This window comes from Centropristis striata, chromosome 4 (assembly GCF_030273125.1).
Source record: "Centropristis striata isolate RG_2023a ecotype Rhode Island chromosome 4, C.striata_1.0, whole genome shotgun sequence".
In the NCBI taxonomy this organism is placed as follows: domain Eukaryota; kingdom Metazoa; phylum Chordata; class Actinopteri; order Perciformes; family Serranidae; genus Centropristis; species Centropristis striata.
In genome coordinates this window covers 1,746,582-1,757,427 of record NC_081520.1, presented here as the reverse complement: position 1 = coordinate 1,757,427, position 10,846 = coordinate 1,746,582, and the positions used below count along the sequence as shown (strand labels likewise).

The 10,846-nt window shown below is 38.4% G+C and overlaps 1 long non-coding RNA gene across 1 annotated transcript; it reads right to left on the bottom strand.

The window, feature by feature from the left end:
• Positions 1–1,838: 1,838 nt before the first annotated feature.
• Positions 1,839–7,787, bottom strand: LOC131970617 (uncharacterized). Its single transcript, XR_009394198.1, has 2 exons — positions 7,755–7,787; positions 1,839–1,937 (listed from the first exon to the last, which is right to left on the bottom strand). It is a non-coding gene; the product is annotated as an uncharacterized LOC131970617 (long non-coding RNA).
• Positions 7,788–10,846: the final 3,059 nt, after the last annotated feature.

Genomic DNA, 10,846 nt, shown 5'->3' with positions numbered 1-10,846 from the left:
ATAACGCCGGTGATCTCAGCGGAGCCGCCGAGAGACCTTTCGCCTTTTAACTTTCGCTCTAAACTATTTAAAACATCATCTACAGCTAAAGAGAGTTTCGCGTCTGCAGCAGCCATGTTGGATCCGGAAAACTACAAGCTTCCGTCTGCCGAGTAGTACGCGTCATCGCCTCACCGTCCCTCCCCGCTCTGTGATTGGATCCCTAAAACAGGGCTAAGAAACTGGCTTAGTTGCCAGACCGTCTGGAGGTTCGAAATTAAATTCGAGCGCATAAGGCAGTCTGGGTATACCCAGGCTAAGTCCAACTAGATTTGTAAGGGTAATTGTAACATACTAATGTAATTTTCTTGGGCCATTTAAACGTGTATGACATTATTAAGAGTTACTTTATTTAATAGGGTAGTTACAACTACTTTTTAAAATAGTGAAGTACATGAATTAATTGTGCTGAGCCAACAAAACAAAGTTAGGTTGAAGTGGTTTAGCCTAAAAGATTACCTTTATCATATGAAAATGAACATAATAGTAATTATTCAGGAAATAAATATTATATTCAGCAATTGAATTAGGTTGTTTTAACATAAAGTATTCTAGTAAATTTTAAAGTGTTGCATTTTATGCTAAAACTACATGTTTTAACACTGTTGAACCACAAAACATCATTTTATTTAGTAGAAGCTACATGTTAGACTAAGGAGAAGGTAACAGACACCCAGTTTGCTTTTTTTGAGTGTGCAGTCTCAACTTGAAAAATAATCCTTGGAGAAAAAGAGCATTTGATTTTAATGCAAATGTCTACACACATAGCCCACATGCTAATGCTCAGACATTCTAGTGGACCTTGCGATAAGAAAAATGCGCATATAAAGCATGCACTTGTCTCTGTGATTATGCAGCAGATAACAGCACACTGGACCATTGGTTTCAGCAATGAAGAAGATGGCTTCTCTATTCTCTCCGTGTGTTCAGTAAATGATCAAATTAAGATGCATGAGTGTGCTTTTCTATCCGTCACACTTGCTGTGCACAGAGGGAATTCCACCCTGACCTGCTTTGTTGGAAGAGGGGAAAGTGTCTCTGTGCAACAGCATCCTTTGGTGTGCATTCCCTGGTGGAAAGACAAATGTGGGAAAAGGAACTTCATATGTATATCACACTGCTGCATCATAACTGCACAGTGAATACAACAGTGATGGCCTCAACACAGACAAACAGCCGTGTAGGTCTAATTTGCAAGCAGCTTATTATGACCCATATTTGATTTCATTGTAAGGCAGCGCCCTCTAGTGGCTGGAGTCACTCTGAAGGGAGCAAAAGCAGCAAATAATGTCACGTCGTATAAAAAGCAACACAGTCCGTGTAGGTCGGGGTCAAACAAACACAGAGCCCATGTGAAACCAGTTAATAATATCCAGTTATTGATATGATAAGGATATCAGACAGAAGGAATCCATTGGTACCAGCCATGCTAGCTTGTCTGGAAGCATGCAAAAAAAAAAAATTCTCCAAGGGAAAAACTGGCAGGTAGATTTTCAAAGGCGTGCCTTGAGCTCTGACCTCAGGATATCAGATTGAAAATAGGTTCCATGTTTCCATGTTTCCATGTTTGGTCAAAAGTTTTAGAACACACCAACTTTTTCAGAATTTAATTGAAAATTATGCAGTTTAATGTCTCAGTGTACTCTGAAATCAATGCACATTTGCAACATTTAAAGTTCTTGATTGAGCATGATAGTGTTTTGAAAGTAAAAAAAAGATTCAAAATCACATTTTATGTTGGACTAAAGGACTAAAAAAAGACACAAAATGACCAAAAAAAGAAACAAAATGACCAAAAAAAGACACAAAATGACTTACAAAGACATGAAAAGAATTCAAAAATGGACAAAATAGCCCAAGACTCCATAGAGTTAAGTTGTTAACCCATTTCTTGTTCCCTGAAAAAGGCCTACTTGTATAATTCTGAAATGTACATTATTTTCCAGTTTTGGTTAAGCTTACCTTTTTTTATTTACCTCTGGCAGTTCACCACTTACCTTTGGACCCTTTCAAGCTGTTCATTTGACTTGAACTGCTTGAATTTCAATAAAAAACTGGAAAAATTGGGGTGTTCTAAAACTTTTGACCGGTAGTGTACATGTTTAAAAATGCAATAGTGCAACAACTACACAAGTTTATATAGAACAGTCAACTTTGTGACCATAACTCATTGTTAAATAGAACTGGCACACCATCAAAACTGCAGCTGTGCCTCATGTTCAGCGTGGTTATAGCAAGTGGAAATCACTTTCCCCTCCTTGCTTTAGAAAATGAATGACATGGTTTCCTGCCTGTACCTTGAAGAAATGTGTTATTTCCTGTGTAATGCCACTCAACGTTTCTTAACATCTGGGGCAAGGCAAGTTTATTTGTATAGCACAATTCAACACAAGGTGATTCAAAGTGCTTTACATACACATTAAAAACAGCAAGACACAATTGAAAACAGTAAAAACAGTCAATTAAAACAGGGAAATAGAAATAGAAATACAAATAAGATAAAATAAGATACAGCAGGATAGATGATCTAAGGCAGCTGTTCTCAACCTTTGGGTCGGGACCCCAATTGGGGTCGCGAGATGATTTCTGGGGGTCGCCAAATCATTTTGGATGTCAGCTCTGTCTCCACTGTGTTAAAGTGTTCATGTGTTAATGTGTTTAAATCTTTTTGGTCACTTAATGTCTTTTTTTGGTCATTTTGTGTTTTTTTGGTCATTTTGTGGGTTTTTTTTTTGTCATTTTGTGGTCAATTTGTGTCTTTTTGTTTCTTTTTTTTGTAATTTTGTGTCTTTTTTGGTCAATTTGTGTCTTTTTTTGTCATTTTGTGTCTTTTCTGGTCAATATGTGTCTTTTCTGGTCATTTTGTGTGTTTTTTTGTCATTTTGTGGTCAATTTGTGTCTTTTTGGTAATTTTTTTGGTAATTTTGTGTCTTTTTTGGTCAATTTGTGTCTTTTTTTGTCAATTTGTGTCTTTTCTGGTCATTTTGTGGGGTTTTTTTTGGTCATTTTGTGTGTTTTTTTGTCATTTTCTGTCTTTTCTGGTAATTTTCTGTCTTTTTTTTGTCATTTTGTGGTCAATTTGTGTCTTTTTGTTTCTTTTTTTGGTAATTTTTTTTGGTAATTTTGTGTCTTTTTTGGTCAATTTGTGTCTTTTTTGGTCAATTTGTGTCTTTTTTTGTCATTTTGTGTCTTTTCTGGTCATTTTGTTTACTTTTTTTGGTCATTTTGTTTCTTTTTAGGTTGATCTGAACTGTGCGTGTGAGATTGTGTTCAGTGAGCGGGGGTCGAGGACAACATGCATGTTAAATTGGGGGTCGCGACTCAAAAAGGTTGAGAACTACTGACCTAAGGGGTCTGGATGCTTCGTAGAGAGGAGGCAGATCAAGCAGGTCGTTTGGTCCGAGACCATTCAGAGCTTTGTAGACCAGCAGTAAGATTTTAAAATCTATCCTCTGACTCACAGGAAGCCAGGGTAGTGATTCAAGGACCGGTGTAATATGGTCCAGTTTCCTGGTGTTTGTGAGGACTCTGGATCAGCTGCAGCTGCCTGACTGATTTTTTGTTAAGGCCTGTGAAGATGCCATTGCAATAATCCAACCTACTAAAAATAAATGCATGGATACGTTTTTCCATGTCTTGTTTGGACAGAAGACCCTTAATTCTAGCTATGTTTTTCAGGTGGTAATAGGCAGATTTAGATAGATAGATAGATAGATAGATAGATAGATAGATAGATAGATAGATAGATGGATGGATGGATGGATGGATGGATGGAGGGAGGGAGGGAGGGAGGGAGGGATGGCTGGCTGGCTGGCTGGATGGATGGATGGATGGATGGATGGATGGATGGATGGATGGATGGATAGATAGATAGATAGATAGATAGATAGATAGATAGATAGATAGATAGATAGATAGATAGATAGATAGATAGATAGATAGATAGATAGATAGATAGATAGATAGATAGATAGATAGACAGACAGACAGACAGACAGACAGACAGACAGACAGACAGACAGACAGACAGACAGACAGACAGATAGATAGATAGATAGATAGATAGATAGATTACTTTATTCATCCCTGAAGGGAAATTCGGTTGTCACAGCAGTCCGGTATTCAAGTACAATAAAATACAATAGAATAAAATACTGAGGTAGCACAAATAAAAACAATAGAAAAAAATACAGAATAGAACAAGAACAAGGACACTTAAGAAGTTAAAAAATAATTTTAAAGAATTTAGATCATTTTAAAATTTAGTGATAAGCTTTAGATGGCTGTTGAAGTTCAGGTCTGAGTCAATAATTAGACCTGAGCAGAAATAAAAACAATAGAAAAAAACACAGAATAGAACAAGAACAAGGACACTTAAGAAGTTAAAAAATAATTTTAAAGAATTTAAGAATTTTAAAATTTAGTGATAAGCTTTAGATGGCTGTTGAAGTTCAGGTCTGAGACAATAATTACACCAAGATTTCTGGCTTGATTTGATGCTGTCAATGACATGGAGCCAAGGTGAGCTGTTTACACAGAGCAGAGGGGAGAGGACAGGTGACGCTGTTTACACAGAGCAGAGAGGAGAGGACAGGTGACGCTGTTTACACAGAGCAGAGAGGAGAGGACAGGAGAGGCTGTTTACACAGAGCAGAGAGGAGAGGTCAGGTGACGCTGTTTACACAGAGCTGAGAGGAGAGGACAGGAGAGGCTGTTTACACAGAGCAGAGAGGAGACGCTGTTTACACAGAGCAGAGGGGAGAGGACAGGAGAGGCTGTTTACACAGAGCAAAGAGGAGAGGACAGGAGACGCTGTTTACACAGAGATTTTTGATTTTGTGAAAGACTTCATAGATCGTAACCATTCATTACTACCTGTAATATCAAAAATATCATAAATACAGAGTACTCCGGGCTCAATGACACTGCTGCATTACCCATGACTCATAAATCTCTGCAAAGTGCCTGAAATATATCATACATTAGGTTACTGCTGGCTGTAAGTCTGCTTAGTGACAAAAGCTAATATATGCTCCGCTATGTGAAATGTCACCCAGGTGCAGCGAGGGCGACTCATTAGCACGGCGGCGGCGCTCTGCAGCAGAGTATCACAGATGGATCTGGAACGAGCCCAGGGCGGCCTTGTGATTTTGCTTAAAGAACAAAAAAATCAATATGAAACCAAAGTATTACACGGCCGTCATTTACAATCAAACTTTCTTCTCGGAAAAAGTTGATGTAATTTCGGCATGGTGGGTCATTGTGAGTACACAAAGCATTATGTGACATTTTTTAGCTTGTCAATAGGTTTGAACAACCTTAAAGGAACACTCCACCGTTTTTTCATATTAAAACATGTTATTCGGTCAAGTAAGACGAGTTGATACAGACCTCTTGCGTCTCAATGCGTGCACTCAATCGCCCTGGCGCGCGGCGCCGCTTGGCTAGCACTTAGCTTAGCCCAGTTCATTCATTAGGATCCACACAGATGGACAGTTAGAAGCGACCAAACTCCTCCACGTTTTCCCTATTTAAATACAGCTACACGAGTAGTTAAACGACCAAGTATGGCGACACAAAATAAAATGTGGCGCTTTTCTAAGGGGAGAAGATTTTTCAGGAGTGATGATATTACTGCGCCGAGTCGAAGTGCTCCCAAGTGCTATTCCGCCATACATTATAGTTCTCCTTTTTATCCGCTTAGAAAAGCGCCACGTTTTATTTTGTGTCGCCATACTTGGTCGTTTAACTACTCGTGTAGCTGTATTTAAATAGGGAAAACGTGGAGGAGTTTGGTCGCTTCTAACTGTCCATCTGTTTGGATCCTAATGAATGAACTGGGCTAAGCTAAGTGCTAGCCAAGTAGCTCCGCGCGCCAGGGTGATTGAGTGCACGCATTGAGACGCAAGAGGTCTGTATCAACTCGTCTTACTTACACGAATAACATGTTTTAATATGAAAAAACGGTGCAGTGTTCCTTTAAAGAACAAAAAATCAATATGAAACCAAAGTATTACATGGCCGTCATTTACAATCAAACTTTCTTCTCGGAAAAAGTTGATGTAATTTCGGCATGGTGGGTCATTGTGAGTACACAAAGCATTATGTGACATTTTTTAGCTTGTCAATAGGTTTGAACAACCTTAAAGCGTCCTTGTGCCGCCTCCCCTGCAGGCAGCAGTGCTTTAAAAATACTTATTTAAATCCTTGTTGGTGCTTTACTCTTTGTTCTGGGAGGGGCCGACTCTGGCAGCTCTCACAGCACATTATATATTTATTACCCTGCACTGACTGTAGTCATCTATTTCAAACTAATATCCTCATCTTCTTCTTATTTTTTCCATCATCATTTAGCGACCTACACAGCGAATGGCTGCCAGTGATGTATGTCACTGATATCTCCCAAAGGTGAAATACTTACAGGAGACAAATAGAATTGCACATTAAACTACTCAGCCACGTTAGATTGCCTAACGCACACAGTGTGAGAGAAAACTTTTTATTTTTTCCTCTGGTCTGTGAGCAGACAGACGGACACAGTGTGATATCACATTAGTATTATAGCTCCTATTCACTATTCCCCCGGTGTTGGATATGGCAGCCTAGTGGGCATAATGTGTGTCAATAATGAAAAAGCATCCAAAAAAACCCTCAAGAGCCGAGGCAGAATTCTAACAAAATTGGCCATGTGCAGCAGGTTCTAATTTTGAAAATGGCCTTGATGAAAAAATAAAAAGTATTTTTTTTCGCCTGATATCGAAAGTCTTATTAAACCCAGAAAATCACCTGCCCTGCCGAGCCCCCAGATGATTTGCCTTGGTAGATTAAGATTAGTTATTTCGCACACAGCTTTTCTGTGTTACCATATTTGTTTTTTTCGTTGATTAATGGCTGTAATTTGGGAGATCTGTGGCTGAGCTGTGGAGCCTTGAGGAATGTATTAGCATCCAGGTCCTTAAAGGTGCAGTACGTGATTCTGGATTCAAGTGTTTTCAAGTATTTGATGAGCCGGGAATGAGACTCATCAACTATCTTTGTCCAGAATCACACACCGGACCTTTAAGTATTCTTTAACCTGAGAAACAGCTTTTCTTCTTTGAATGATATATTAAAAATGAACCCACACTACCGGTCAAAAGTTTTAGAACACCCCAATTTTTCCAGAATTTTATTGAAAATGATGCAGTTTAATGTCTCAGTGTACTCTGAAATTAATGCACATTTGCAACATTTAAAATTCTTTATTGAGCATGATAGTGTTTTGAAAGTAAAAAAAAGATTCAAAATCACATTTTATGTTGGACTAAAGGACTAAAAAAAGACACAAAATGACAAAAAATGACACAAAATGACAAAAAAAGACACCAAAAGACACAAAATGACAAAAAAAGACACCAAAAGACACAAAATGACAAAAAAGACACAAAATGACAAAAAAAGACACAAAAAGACACAAAATGACTTAAAAAAGACACAAAATGACCAAAAAAGACACAAAATGACCAAAAAAGACACCAAAAGACACAAAATGACTTAAAAAAGACACAAAATGACTAAAAAAAGACACATGAGACCAAAAAAAGACACAAAATGACCAAAAAAAGACACAAAATGACTTACAAAGACATGAAAAGAATTCAAAAATGGACAAAATAGCCCAAGACTCCATAGAGTTAAGTTGTTAACCCATTTCTTGTTCCCTGAAAAAGGCCTACTTGTATAATTCTGAAATGTACATTATTTTCCAGTTTTGGTTCAGCTTACCTTTTTTTATTTACCTCTGGCAGTTCACCACTTACCTTTGGACGCTTTCAAGCTGTTCATTTGACTTGAACTGCTTGAATTTCAATAAAAAACTGGAAAAGTTGGGGTGTTCTAAAACTTTTGACCAGTAGTGTATATTTACTTTATTTTCATTTAAAGGGGACATAATATTCACATTTGTGTTTCAGGTTTCTACTAGAACATGTTCACATGCTTTAATGTCCTAAAAAAAATCATTCTGTCTGTCTGAATATACCTGAAAAATAATAATGTCCCTTTTTTTATCGATCGCAATCAGTGGTGGAAAAAGTATTCAGATCCCTTATTTAAGTAAAAGTACTAATACGACACTGTGAAATTACTAAACTTACTGAAGTAAAAGTACAAAAGTATCAGCATCTGTCACCATCCATTCCTCTGCTGCTCTGCCAGTAATTTTCCACTCTCCTCCGCTCTGCTCACTCTCCCTGCTGGCCACGCCCTTCTCATCAGCCAACTCTGTTCACCTGTGCACTCAGGTGCTCCTCATCAGCATCCAGCCACTATATAAGCTACACCAGCCCAGCACTACAGCGCCAGATTGTCTTTGTAGTATGCAGAACTTTCCAGCGCTTTTCCTCGGCTTGATTTCCCGGTTCCGACCCTGCTTGTTCCTGACCCAGAATCTTCGTCTCTGCCCTGGTTATCTAACTGCCTTCCGTCCCCGACTCCGAACCCTGCCTGTGAGTTCCTGGTGTTATTTTGTCTGCTTCTGTTGCCACTCCGGCTTCTCCGTGGAGGATTACTCTTCGGCCAGCTTTTGCTTTGGACTTCTGGACTGCAGCTCTGTCTATAGACTTGTCAAGAAATACTGTGTTCCTGCCTGCTGCCTAGTGCAGTCATCTGTTGTTCACTGTTGCAGTAAAATAAAGAACATAAAAATCACAGTAGGACTGTACTGCGTTTGGGTCTTCCTGATTTGTGACAAGCATCAAAATGTACTTAAAGTATCAAAAGTAAAAGTACTCCTAATGCAGAATGGACCCACTCGAACTGTATTATTATTATTATTGTTATTATTAATGTAAAGTAAGTAAAAGTACTTGTTATGCAGAATGGACCCCATTATATACTACATATTTAAATTTTTCTCAAGATAGGGCTCATTTTAGCTACTTAATATACTGTTATGAGGTTTAATTTTAAGAAAATGTCTAATCACTTTTTTATGTTTAACTAAAGCTGTCAGCTAAATGTAGTGGAGTAAAAAGTACAATATTGCTTCTAAAATGTAATAAAGTAGAAGGATCAGGTTACATAAAATGGAAATTGAAATACTCAAGTAAAGTATAAGTACCTTAAAGTTGTACTTAAGTATAGTACTTGAGTAAATGTACTTAGTTACATTCCACCACTGATCTTAATGGAAAAAAACACTGATTTTATTTTCCATAGATTGATATTTAATGACCTTAAACAGAGCGACATATTCAGATTACCTACACAGTGAAAGTGACTCTCAGTGGTTTTTCTGCCTCCACGTGTGAAACAGATTTAATGTTTCGGCACGCTAAACATGTGAAGTGGCTTCTTTTTTTCCAGTTCCCACCAGAGCTGCAGGAATCAGAACATAATTGTTTCCCCAGACATCTTGGCAGCTTGTCTTGAAAACACAAACTCTCCTCTGTTGCCGTGGTTATAAATACATCCTGCATGACCTGTCAAAGCTGAGCCACCTGTGGCAGCTTTAAAGGTTATGTGGATATAGTTTAGAAAACAACTGTGTTATGAACGAGTATGTGTAAATGTAAAAAATATAAATATATAAAATAACTTTCCTTAAAACATCACCAAAAACAAACGGTTTGGAATAACTCGATCCAGTTTAAAACATTAAATTCTGCTTCTCAGAGACACTGTGAAGCCATGATCGATTCTGCTGAGACGAACGGTCACGTGACAAATATTCACTGAAAATCTGTTTACACAGAGCTGAGAGGAGAGGACAGGAGAGGCTGTTTACACAGAGCAGAGAGGAAAGGACAGGAGAGGCTGTTTACACAGAGCAGAGAGGAGAGGACAGTAAAATATGTTTACTGTGCAGTAACTTAACATATTTCATGCTCAAATGCATGTATAACAGTATAAATAGGAATACAAAAGGCTTGAAGCAAATAAAAAATAACAACTTACTATGATTTTTTTTCAGTGCAAGAACAGCAGACCAACATTAATTGTAAGAAGTAATTTTGTGCATTTTTACACTGCACTTATAGGATTTCATGCTCAAATGCACGCCACTTCAAGTGAGGGTGCGGGCCGTATGCTAAAGAGTTGCTGTTCATTTTTCTGAGGTCAGTAATGTACTTTTTTTTTTTTTTGATAGCCAAAACTAACATCCCAGTTAATGCTAACATGAATTAGCAGCAGCTTCTCTCAGTCAGGTTGAGGTGTAGAGAGGCTGTAGTCAGTGATCAGATCCCTCTCCTCCTCCACAGTCCAGATATGGTCTGCTGCCCGTAACAGAAACAAGATGACGACGAGTGTAACGCTGAACTCGATGCCTCGTGCAGGCCACAAATGTATGGGTGAGGTCACAGTCACTACGTTCCAGTTCTCAAGCATCACTGTATTACAGCCATCACTAAAATACAGTGTGTGCAGCTGAGGTCCCCTGAAGGTCCCAGCACTTCCAGTCTGAGAACCACTGCTTTGGTTTCTCTGTCACGTCTCTGTACTCACTCCTCGGGAAGCCTTTCTGTCGGCTGTAAACCACTTAGGACATTCCCAGTGAAAAGAAAACCAAATTTAATTTCATCACTGGCTGGTGTGGATTCAAATCTATGCATTGTCATCTGTTTGTATTATTATTTTTCCTTCCTCTAGATAACGCCAGCAATATTTTCTCTGCCTCCCAGAATAATCCTTAAACCAGCGGAGATAGTCCAAGAGAAAAGTTGCTTTGAGATAGGCTACTCAGGAAAATTGAAAAAGTTATTATTAATCCTACTGCCCAGCACCAGCCGCAAAAAAATAAATAAATAAAAACACACATGAACACACA